The 11,580-nt window shown below is 39.5% G+C and overlaps 1 pseudogene; it reads right to left on the bottom strand.

Annotated features, from left to right (window-relative positions):
• Positions 1 to 1,785: 1,785 nt before the first annotated feature.
• LOC127663779 (endogenous Bornavirus-like nucleoprotein 1) lies at positions 1,786 to 11,208 on the bottom strand (annotated as a pseudogene).
• Positions 11,209 to 11,580: the final 372 nt, after the last annotated feature.

Raw genomic sequence — 11,580 nt, forward strand, 5'->3', positions numbered from 1 at the left:
TTTCTTTTACTCTTACAGCCTGTTGATTTCATTTGAGCAATTACTCCTGCGCTGTATCAAGTGCTGCGCTTTGTGACCCTGTGACCCTTTGCCACCTTTCTCTGGAGTGGAGGCAGATGGTTCTAGGTTTCGGAGACTTTCTGTGCGCAGGGTGCTGCCCGGAAGGCTGAAGTTCTTCCTTGTTTAGTTCTGCTTTCTTATCCGGCATGTAATAAACAGACATTGCTGGCTTTCTTGTAGGAAGGTTGGCTTTGCTTGGTCTTCGCGGCAAGCTCAGCTAGTGCCCTGGTTAGATCCGCAGCCACCGCTGCCTCTGCCACCGCTGCCTCTGCCACCGCTGCCGCCGCCGCTGCCGCCACTCAATGTTACTTTCTCTGGATTTGTAACACCGGGGCTCGTCCTCATCTTTCAGGTGGTTTGTTGTTCTGTACGTGTGGTTGGCTGTTTCATGTCTCTGGTTGATTGTTCTGCTGCCAGTGTCTTGTGTACGAGAAATACTTCTATTTTCCCTTTCTTGCCATGTCTTTGGCTGTATGGGTATTTTGGAACGATGGATTCCCACTTTGAGTTCAAAAGAAGTCCCTTTGCTATTGTTTGCTGAAGGAAAATTGGTGTAATTTCCTCCTTAAATTTTTGGAAGAATTTACCAGTGGGTATGGGTGCTTTCTGTTTTACAGGGCCTATTAATTGTTGATTCTACTTCTTTAATTGACAAGGGACCTTTTTTTTTTTAACTTCACAGATATCTCTAGATTGTGCTTTTCAAGGAATTGGTCTATTTCTCTTGGGCATAGACTTGTTCATTCCTTCATCCAACCCTGTTTTCTCTTTGTAGTGCTGGAGATGGAGTCCAGTGGGGGTGGGGGTGGGGCTAGGGGGGTGGGGGGGGAGGCTCTTACCCACGAAAATTGAGTGCTCCATCTCTGAGCTATAATCCCAATCCTTTATTATCCCCGTAATGTTCAGTATTAATGTCTCCGCATTCATGTCTGATGTCAGCAATCTGTGTCTTAAGTTAGCTTGTGAGAGATGCATCAGTCTCATCAGTTTCTTCAACAGACCTGACGTTTTTTGTGTAATTGTCTCTTGGGCACTGCTTTTTGATATCCAGCTTTGTTAACTTCCACTCTAACTTGGACTTCCTTTGATGGTTTCGAAAGAAGGAAATGACTGATCTTTGTTCTTTACTACATATATGTTGAATATATGCATGGCTCCACTACAGCCTGTAATTTAATAACTTGTGTTTTCAATTTGTTGGAAATATAGCACACTCTTTTGGGACTTTTTTTTTTTTGACCCATATGTTATTGAGTTTATTTCCATGTGTATAGTCCTGGGCATTGGATCCAGAGCCTTACACATGCTAGACAGGCAATCTACCACTGAGCTACATCTCAGCCCTGTGCCATATATCATTCAGACATGAGTCTTCAAATGCTTTTGGATCTCCCAGTTACCTTTCTATACTTGGTCATTGCATTAACTCTACTGTCTGAGGGCAGACATATGACTTATGACTTTGAACTTTGCTAAGGTATGTGTTATAGTTCAGCAAGTGGCCAAGCTTGGTGAGTGTCCCTTCTGAGTTTAAGAGCAATGTGTTCTCTGCTGATGGATAAAACTTTCTGTAAATGTCAGTTGGATCCAGTTGATTGAGATGGCCATTTAATCCCATTGTTTTCTCATCTGTCCTCTGATTATTACGCTCATTTAGTAGTGCAAAGGCCACTGATGTCTTCCTCAGTGAGAGTGGGTTCATCTATGCCTTCCGATATACCTACTTTTTATTTTATTTTATTTTTTTGAGACAGGGTCTTGCTATGTAGCCCAGGCTAACCTGGAACTCACTATGTAGCCTCGGCTGGCCTCAAACTCGAGATTCTCCTCCCTCACCTTCCTGCATTCTGGGATTACAGGTGTGCACCATAATGCCCCAAAGAGCTCTCTGACCATCTTCACCTTCTACATTCTGATACTTTGTCATCATACTGATGGATGCAAAAGACTGCTTATGTCTTGTTGAACTACATCTTTTATTAGTATATAATATGCTTTGTCACTGACAACTTTCTTAGCTTTGAAGTTATTCAGCAACTCCAGCCCTCTTGAGTAGTGTCATTGCCACAAATCTGTTTTAGCTTTAACATATCTATGTCCTTGTTAAAGTAGATTTTTTGTGTGTATGTGTGTGTGTGTGAGAGAGAGAGACAGAGACCCAGTGTCTGTCTCTCTCTTTCTCTCTCTCTCTTTCTCTCTCTCTCTCCCTCCCTCCCACCTTCTCTCCATCCTCTCTCTTTTCTCTTTTTATAGCCTTGGTTCATCTGTCAATAGGGAATCCAGTAATACCAACTAACTTCAGAATGGCTTTAACATTTGGACTCATCTCTCCTCTGATTCCAGATCTTATGACTTGTCCTTCCTAAGCCCTTGGAAGTAGAGGTTCTGTAAGGGATGACCTGGGTTGGGTTGAAACACTGGAGCCTTAAATGCTGTCATTGTTGTACTTCCTCTCTTGCTCCAAAAGATTGCTGCTGAGGAGAGATGTGGAAATGCTTGTGTGGTTAACTTCATAGAATCACTGTGTCTTATAGTGCCAATAAGTTCAAACCATTCTCCTGGATGTTTCTTTAAGATCCCTCTCTGTTGAGAGGAAAGGTGGTATCTCACAACCTTCGGTAATGCTTTTGTCCCACCCATACATTGATCCTGTTTAATCAGTGGTCATTTGGGCATCTGATGTCACCATACGAATTTGCCCCATAAGGTCTTTACCAGGGGATTTAAACTTAGTTGACAAGATGCCAAGGAGCAGAATTCCATCCCAGGGTTTTGAGTTGAGCCAATCCACAGCGGCACCTGGCTGATACGTGTTAAGATGAGTTGCAGATTCCCCTATTGTTACCATGAGAGTCTTGAATCTGCATTTAATTTGCTCAGAGCCACTATGAATCATCTTTTCAGATGATCTGATAGCTAATCCAATCAATAGCTTGCAGCAGTAGTCAAGCATTGGAAGGTATCTCGAGTGAAGTGACTGTATGCTCCCATCCATTCTCATGGGTCCCATCCATGTGAAGTGGTGCAGTCTCATAAGCCAAGCTGACTTTCATCTGAACAGGTGCTACCTGGTAGGATCTCCCGTAATCCATTCAGGTACTCCAGCAACAGCGAATAATGCCTCCTGTGATCCTGGAATCAGCACATGAAGATTAGGCTAGTAGAGGCTGGGTGGAATTCTGCCCTATGTTAATGGTTCAACATGAACAATGCTTTGATTTCTATGCCTCTTTTTTTTTTTTCCCCAATGCCTGGATGAGGGTCTGTTGACTCCTTAGGATATTGTAGGAAGTTGTGGCTTAATTTGAACTCTGAAGTTAATTCAACATCAACTATAATTTCTATGTCCTCTTCAGGAAGAGATGTCTGTGCTGGGTCAGGCTTCTTTCTCTTTCCTGGTTCAGACATTGTGGAATGTTCCCTGGCTGTCTTTCTCAACTGTTCCCTACCTTATTATGTTTTAAAGGTAATGTCTCACTAAAACTGGAGTTCACCGATTCACCAGTGCCAGCAAGTACCTGTAATTTTTCTGTTTCAGAGTTCTCAGTGCTGGAATTATAAGATCGCCCATTATTTTTATTATTTTTATTTTTATTATTTTTATTTATTATTTATTATTATTGCTTTTTACTTAGGTGTTGGGGATCCAAACTCAGGCCTTCGGACTTGTGTAGTGAGTGCTTTACGGATGGAGTCATCTTCCCAGCATCTTTTTTTTTTTTGAACCAAAATTGAGTTTGTTAAACTCAATTTTATTATAGATTTTATTATAGATTAAGCACAGGTATTAAGGGGGAGAGAGAAAAGTACTTAAGAAAAGGGTAATACACAAGACATGGCTGCAGGCTTCTCAAAAAGATCGAGCCATCTAACATGAGTCATTTCAGATAAAGCATCATTGAATCTTTTTTTTTTATCCACTTTGATAGTAACTGTCTTTTACTTGGCATATTTAGATCATTGGCATTTAAATTAGACATAACAATTTAAACAGGTTGTTTTATAATTTTTAACTTCTCTCTTAGTTTTTTGTTTCCCCTTTCTGACCATTTCTTTCATTGATTTAAGATGAGCTTTTCTTGTAATTGCTGTAGTTACATTTTTAAAAAAATGTATAAAGTATACTTTACACTTTAAAGTTAGTTGTCTTAGAGTTTGCAACCCGCGCACTAATTCAAGGTCACATTCAAAGAAGACTGAACCATTTTAAAAAGCATTTATTATGAGTACACTGTTGCTGTCTTCAGACATGCCAGAAGAAGGCATCAGATCCCATTACAGATGGTTGTGAGCCACCATGTGGTTGCTGGGAATTGAATGCAGGACCTCTGGAAGAGTAGTCAGTGCTCTTAACCACTGAACCATCTCTCCTGCCCTGACTATCATTTTTTAGTTAATGGAATTCTCCAAGTCACTCCCCCTTACTTTTTCTTAGAAAAAATCTTGGATTTGAACGGCTCATTTCACACAAAATGGTGTCACTTCATCTTCCTTTCAATATCCTTGGCTACCCTCATGTACTCTGATTGCACCAGATACCAAGCTAAATCCCTTACACAGATGGCCTCACTTGAACTTTGCAGGACACACCTGTTCTTATTTTGTGTCACATAGCAGAGGAGTGGGTTGCAGTGGGGTATTTTTCAGAGGTAAATCATATAACCAGTCAGGACAGCCTCAACTGGATTCAGGAACTGAGCTCCACACACAGCCCCTCTGGGATTTAGCTCTCCATTCCCATAAGGAGTCCACACTATAGGTAGCTAATTCTAAAATAAAAAGTGCCTTTCCTCTGGCTCTTTCCTCTTGTTACCTTGCTTTGTGTACACTGCTCATCTGCGAAGCCGTGATAGCTTGTGTTTGTGACCCGTCTTCTGTGCATGTCTTGGATTTAGCCACGAAGCTTCCAGTTTTGACAACTGTGTGGTTTTTGAACCAATAGAGTGGGGCAGAAAACTAGACATGCTATATACAGTATTTGAAGGGATAAGATTGTTCAGAAGACAGCAAAAGGTATGCTCAAGGTTTATTTTTGGGGGGGGGGGCTTGTTTAGTTTCCTGTTTCAATATGTTTAGCTTATTTGACATGTGCCTTCTGGGTTATGGTCTATTTCAATTCTTCACACATCTTTAGCTATTGAAGAAGTCACCTGCCCTTGTATATTAACTGCAAACAGCAGATGAATGATGCAAAAGGGTAAGAAATTGTCTTTTTTTTTTTTTGTAAAGGGTATTTTCTGCTGAATGGGGTGCAGAGCTGCCTGGGACATTATGATATGATGCTTTGGCTTGAAGAATGAAGATTTCCTTATTTGAATAAGGCTTGAGCCCACTGCAGCACCCTGTGTGTTAAAGGGAATCTTTCAAGCGCCCTTGAGGCAGACGATTTCTCACGCTTCTCTCTATCGAGTTCACAGTCTCAGCAGCTAATGGCTTTTGTACTAGAGTTTGAATCTCTTTCCGTGTATTTTCTTAAATTGGGGGATATTCTTTCTTTCTTTTTTGGGGGGCGGATATTCTTTCTTAGTTCCCCTCTTCCCTCTCCCTCCCTCAATCCATGGCCTACATTTTAGCATGTTCAAACATATCATAACATAACATAATTTGGCAACTGGTAAGCACCTGGGGGTGGGGAGAAAGAGCTGCGGTTCTAAAATATCTGAGAAAGTAATTGCAGGACTGAAGTCTAGAAAATTGAGTTCCTGTGGTAGGCTTTAAGGCCTTTCATTGTAGCTGCACTGCAGCTTGGTCGAAAGGGTTACACGTGGAAGGAAAGCTGGGCCCGAAAGAACCGTCAGGCGAGAAGAATAATGAAGCCAAGACAAACTTTTTTGATCAAGGCTCAATGTTTAATATCTTAGCTCGGAATATACAGCGGGGGGGGGGGGGGGGGGAGGGGGGGGACTGGAAACCAGTGTTCTTTGCTCTGGCTGAGTTGATATGCAAAGTGAGCTCAGCAGGTGGTCGGCTCAAGGCTCTGGCAGAAAAATGCAAATGCAGGGAGACCAGAAGCTGTCTCTAGCCAGGCTATAAAAACCATTGGAGGCTTTGCCAACTCAAGGCTCAGGGAAAGGGTACAATTCCTCCCTTTTACAGCTCCTTTTTATTAATTAGTTGGACTGGGGCATAAGATTCCTGCCTAGGAATTATGGTGGCTGTCTTAGGTCTGAGTCTAGACTCTCTTACTTGTCCTGGAGGACATGTGTAGCTTGCTTGTGTTTATTTACACAAAGCATGCCCTTTTAGTGTTTATTATGAACAAACACGGCATTTTGGCACATGCCTCTATTTTAGGTTGATGAGTCATAGAATATCAGTTGACCATCTCTTACTGCCGGCCCTCACAGCACACCCTTTTCCCATTAAGACTAAAGCCACAAAGAACCCACGGATAAGCACACAGCGCATTTCTACATAGTGAGGAAAAACTGCCATGATGCATCACTGAGGTTTGCTGGGAGCAATCCCGCCTAGAGGCAACCGACCTGCTTAAAATACAAAGTCAAAAGTTAAGAGCAAACAGGATTAAGGTTGTCTTTAGGAGAATGGCTTCAAGTATCCAATTCAGTTGCAAATTAGCAACTATCAGAAACAAAGCCTGGCCTTTGTGTGGAGGAAGTGGCTTTGAGAATCAATAGGAAAAAACTGTTACATCTCAGGTAATAGTGAAGACTATGCTCCAAATTACCGCAGCTGGCTGATAAATATTTTTAGCCATCTTCATGATTGCAATCTCCAATATTGGATTTATTTCTAGACCAGTCCATTATTGAGTCAGAATAACTGGTCACATTAAAGGAAAGAGAAGAGTAATTATAACTCCTCCTTTTGTAATTTTTCTAAGTCAGTTTTCAAAGTCTCCATGTTCTCTGTCCCACAAGGTCTAAAAGCTTGAAGCAAGGCAGCTTGTCTGTCTGGGACACAGGCAAGTAAAGGTGGGTCAAGAACACACACAACACAGCTTTCCTGTCACCACTGTCAGGGCACCCAGCAAGCTCACATGTCGGCATTATCTTCAGCATGCCCCACCAATCACTCTGGCAGCTAGCATGCTCCTGCAGCATTCTTCTGAAAGAACACAAACATGCCCTCTTCCCCGTACTAAATACCTGATCAGGATCGTGCCATATGCCAATAAGTGGATCCTTCCATCTCTCCTAGGCATGAGTATGCCTAGTTGTCTGATGCCATAGAGTTCATCAAGGAACCCAGCAAAGAGTTCCTTGGCATCCAAATTTTAAAATTTTATAAATATGAAAAGCATGATTTAAATGTGCACAGGGATATAATCCCCCTTTTTGTTTTTTAAGAAGATACTATTTTAAAGTTCCACAATACCTTGTCCTTGAGAATTATAAAGAGTTCCAGTCATATGGGTTTAACAAGTTGTTGACAAAGCATCTCAAATGCTTGATTGTAATAAATATCCAATTCCATTATCTGTTTTAATCTGTTTTGGAACACCAAGCATAGAAAAATAATGCAGGCAGTGACTAATTACATTTTTAGTTGTTTCTCCTGTTAAAGCAGTTGCAACCAAAAAGCCTGAAAAGGTATCATTAGTCACATATAAATATTTTAATTTTGTAAAATCAGACATATGAGAACCATCCATTTGTAATAATTGATCAGGTATATGTCCTCTAGAATTAACACCATTATGTGGTACAGGTAGAAACTGAGGACACTGAGAACACATCTTTACAATTTGATATGCACATTTCTCTAGAAATTCCAAAGTATTGTCTCAAGCCAATGATGTAAAGAATGATGTAAAGAATATGATTGCATGGCCAACTGTTCCTATGTAAGGCCTATAGTCTGCCTGGGATACAAATCTCTTGTGGCATTGCCTTAAGGGGTCTTGTCCAGACAATCTAGGATGAGCTCTTTTTTAAAGATTTATTAATTTATACAAGTACACTGTAGCTGTCTTCAGACACATCAGAAGAGGGTATCAGATCTCGTTATAGATGGTTGGGAGCCACCATGTGGTTGCTTGGAATTGAACTTAGGACTTCTGGAAGAGCAGACAGTGCTCTTAACCGCTGAGCCATCTCTCCAGCCCCTAGAATGAGCTCTTAAATGTCCAAAAGATAGTCCTTTAAAGGAACAGTACCTTTTCTTAAATTGAGTTGTATATGCATAAATGCAAAATTTGAGATTTAGCATCTAAAAGAACAATTTCAAGCAATTGTAAGCCATGATTATATATATATATATATATATATATATATATATATATATATATATATATGATATGCTATCAGTATACAAATTAAGCTTGATTTTCTAACATTTTAAAAATAGCAACTACAGCATGTAATTTAATTATCTGTGTTAAAGCAGGGGAAGACTGAAGAGAATGAACCTGTGATCCAATCACATATGTTGCCTTCTCATTAGATGAGCCATCTGTTAATAAAGTAAGTGCATTTTCCATGGGCTGCATGCATAAATTTACAGGAAATACAAAAGCATGCATAGAGGCAAATTGTAACAACTTGTCTTTTGGATAATGTTTATTAATTTTGCCTAAAAAGTTTTGTCATGTAATAGACCAAATAGCAATATTCTTTAATAACCAATTTAATTGCTGTTTGAAATAAGGAACAAATGTTTCACCAGGTTCTTGGATATTCTTTCAAAATATTTTCATGATTCTATCCTACAATTCTTTATTAACACAGCAACAGCTTCATAATAGGGTGTTAAAACTTGGAGATGAAAAAAAAATGAATCCACATAATGCTCTCTTTGTCAAAGAATTGTTGTGAACACATAAGATAAACAACCACCAACTGATTACAGTAGCTTCTTCTACTATCTGCAAAGCTATTTGTCTCTCACCAGTTAATTTGCATCCCCCTTGAGAACATCAGAGACTTAAGTCCTCCTTTGGTGAGCTTAAGGTGAGGTCTTAGCCAATTAATATCTCCTAACAACTTTTGAAAATCATTTAGAGTAAGTAAATTATCTTTTCTAATTTGAATTTTCTGTGTCAGTTTGTTTAGGATATAATTGATGTACCAAATATTGAAAAAGATAATTCCCCTCGAATCTTTTCTGGAAACTACTCCAAAATTTTAAAGTCCATTGTAAAAGTAAAGGCTTGTAGTGAATAATATACACTGAAAGATTCAAAGTCTTAGCTTCTTGAATTGAAACAGAGACAAAACACTTTTTTTCTCACATAAGGTAAGGCTATTAGCCATTCCTTGAGGCTAAATTCTCCAATGATATTGCTTCACTGGTACTTTAAAATTAGCCCACTAGAAACGAACCCTTTACAATTATTATGATGCAAAGGAAAAAAAAATACAACCCTCCAAATCCATAATAATTCTATATGGAGTAAGCAGGTCAGGTTTTAATACCTCTACAAGTTCCTTAGTCTCATTAACCTTTCATGAATCTTAAGTTTGAACTTTATTTTGAATAACACCTGGATAGATCTGTTGTTAATAATTCTGTTTTGGCCTGAAACTTCCAAAAGCAGTGCCACACAAGTCTCCCTGAGGCAGTTCTGAGCTTCGAATTATCTCAAATGTAAATATTAATGGTAGTTTCCTGCAAAGCAGCAGCCTCCACTTGCTTGATTTTTTTTCTAAATTACAAATATGGTGAATTAAAATCTTGAGCTTATGATCAAACTGCAAATTGCAGTCAATAGAACACTGGCAATTTAACTATAATTTTAAAGTTTCTCTTGCAATATTAGAGCATAAATACAACTTTGGAAAGCAAAACCCAATTTTAAACAATCCATTCTCTTTAAAAATCAATACTAAAAGCATTACTTTCACAAGTTTGGCTGCCAGATCTTATATATGAATGCATGACTGTGCAACTTTTAATACCTCAATAAAGAGACATTGTTTTGAATCTTATCCCATATAAGTCTAATTTCTAGGATAAGAATTTCATAAAATATTATGCCAATTTAGAAGTATTCTGTTTTCCTGGGTTGGGTCATGCCACATGTTGTTGTTTAAAATGACTCCAACCCTGAGTTAACAGTTTTAAGCTAACTTTTTTGTTACCAATGTTATAATTTTTATTCATGCCCAGTAACTTATAAGCCAATACTTTATGGCCAAGACATGCAAAACATATTTATATCTATAAGACCAATCAAAACAAAAATGAAGCAGCTACATGAATTTATAAATTAGACCAAACAAATTTTTTACTTTTTCTAGCTGTAATTTCAAAAGAAAAAGCACCTTGAACCAAATAATCATAATTGCAGAGATTTTTCTAGGAGAAATGACCATCAGCTTACTTGCTATAGAACTTGAGAAGCTGCTGATCCCTTTTAAAAGCAGCTTTTGCTCCAGCTGTGCTTGACGCCTAGCTAAGGGTTCAGGGCAGATTAAATCATTTTCTGCTGTGCAAACCCACACTGCTTTCTAAACTAAATAAAAGGATAGATAGCCAGCAGATAAAGTTTTTAACATTTTTTTCTTTGCAACATGAAACATAGAACATTCAATCAAACCACAAAATGAAGACACAGACTTAACATAAGACAGTCAGTTTTGATGGACATGGACAGATTGGTGTGCCAAAGACACACAATATATAAAGAAGGAAGAGAACTTGACATAACCAGTACTAAGAGTATCTCCAGTAGGGTCGATAGAGGAAGCACAACATCTCCTGATTTACTCCTGTCCTTAGGATAGTTCTAAAATCCATTTTCCTCCCCCCTCATGTTTCTAAGATCTGTTTTTGTTGTTGTTTTTTGTTTTGTACTCTTTTTATTTTTATTTTAAGCCCTATTCCTCTTGCCTGATGCAGTTCTAGACTGCAGACAATTGCCTAATAAAACTTACCTTCCCAATTTGCTGTCATACCCTAGCTGATATCAGTGTTGGACTCAGTCTAGCCTGTATCCTTTTTGCACCCCTGCAACCAGAGTCTTCAAAAGATGACATTTATAGTGCTAACATTAATGCTATGTTGCTTACCAGATACTTAACTTCTTCTGTTTTCTGTGGAGCTCCACCAAAGGCAGCGCTCCCTCAGTTTGTCTATGTCCAGGCCCCATGTTGGGTGCCACCTTTAGCTGTCCTGCAGCTTGGTCGAACAGGTTACACCTGGAAGGAAAGCTGGGTCTGAAAAGAGAACAAGCTAAAGACAAAGTTTTCTGATCAATGTTCAATGTTTAATATCTTAGCCCAGAATATATAGGGGGAAAACTGGAGACCTGTTGTTCTTTGTTCTGACTGAGTTGATATGCAAAGTGAGTTCAGCAGGTGGTCGACTCCTCAAGGCTCTGGCAGGAAAATGCAAATGCAGCGAGGCCAGAAGCTGTCTCTAGCCAGGCTTTAAAAACCTTTGGAGGTTTTGCCAACTCAAGGTTGGGGGGAAGGGTACAATTCCACCCTTTTGCAATTCCTCCATCATGCCCACAGTGTTAAGCCACGCCCACAGTGCCAAGCACGCCCACAGTGCCAAGCCACTGGGGCTATGTGGGCAACGCCCCCCATCCCCAAGCATGCATCTTGTCTTCAC

The sequence above is a fragment of the Apodemus sylvaticus genome, chromosome 13 (assembly GCF_947179515.1).
Source record: "Apodemus sylvaticus chromosome 13, mApoSyl1.1, whole genome shotgun sequence".
In the NCBI taxonomy this organism is placed as follows: domain Eukaryota; kingdom Metazoa; phylum Chordata; class Mammalia; order Rodentia; family Muridae; genus Apodemus; species Apodemus sylvaticus.